We start from the raw sequence: 1189 nt of genomic DNA, 5'->3' as shown, positions 1-1189 counted from the left end.
TCTTTCAGAATAAAACCCCCACGTCCACACTACAGGGTTCGGTTGACCCTGTCCGAGAAACCAGACAGCACATCATTTCACATCATATCCCCATTGACCACATCCAAAGCGCAGAGGGCAGCAAATTCTCATAGCGCATGAACAACAGAATCGTTTTGATCTCGAGGGATCCCCGACGCTCATCTCAACATCCGTCCTTCTCCCTCCGGACTCCCGAGAGCATAACGAGACGGCACACGCACCAAGACGTCAGTCCCACTGTCACTCATCCATCCGTCTGGCACATCAACATCAAAACACACAGAGCACTGGTTCTGTCCCACATATCCCACATACTTGACTTTCCATGTCGGCCAGCAAGTGAGGTATCGTACCTACGTACCGACGTACCTCTAGACCAGCAGCAGCGCCGCCACGGCACGCACTGCTGCACCTGCATCTGCACCCGCACCCTCCTCACCTTGACCTGAGCATCGATGGTGCATCTTTGAGGACGGCACACACCCACACACCCACACACCCTGTCACCCCTTCCATCCCTTCGTGGGCTGTAAGTACGTACATCCCATCAACCCCCGAGTCAGAGGGGGAGGTCCCCTACGCCATACCCATTAAGAGGAGGCGCTATAGCCAAGGTACGTGCCCTCCCGCCCCCCGGGCCAGGAGACATGGACCACACATGGAACCAAGCCAGGACGAGCAACGCACCAGACTCTTCTCAGTCAGAGAGATTGTGCGAGTGTGTGGTGCTTAGCCAAGCTCTATGCTCCACGTTCCATGCCATGCTCCAGGCTCCATACTCCATGTTCCATGCCTTCATCCAGCTCTCCAAAACGTCGACCATCCCAAGACCTGGCTGACCCACACAATTTGTGACAGGCAACTGTCTCCTCTCTCCGCCCCCCCCCTTTGCCCCGGTCCATCGTTCATCGACCATCGACCAGGGCTACCCACCTACAGTCAGGACCAAGTTCAGGACCGGTCAGGACCAGGGTCAGGATCAGGGCCACGACCCAGGGATCATCGAGTGGATTGACGCTCGATCATCCATTGCACTCTGCTTCGGGAGATCTCTGATATGCCTGCCAGGCTTGCCTGCTGCCATCCACACTACACCCACCCACCACTACCACTACCACACATTCACCACCTTACCCCCCCCCCTCGTCAAGCTTCTTTGCCTGCCCTG

This window comes from Verticillium dahliae, genomic scaffold (genome assembly GCF_000150675.1).
Source record: "Verticillium dahliae VdLs.17 supercont1.3 genomic scaffold, whole genome shotgun sequence".
Taxonomy (NCBI): Eukaryota; Fungi; Ascomycota; class Sordariomycetes; order Glomerellales; family Plectosphaerellaceae; genus Verticillium; species Verticillium dahliae.
This window is presented reverse-complemented; position numbering follows the sequence as displayed.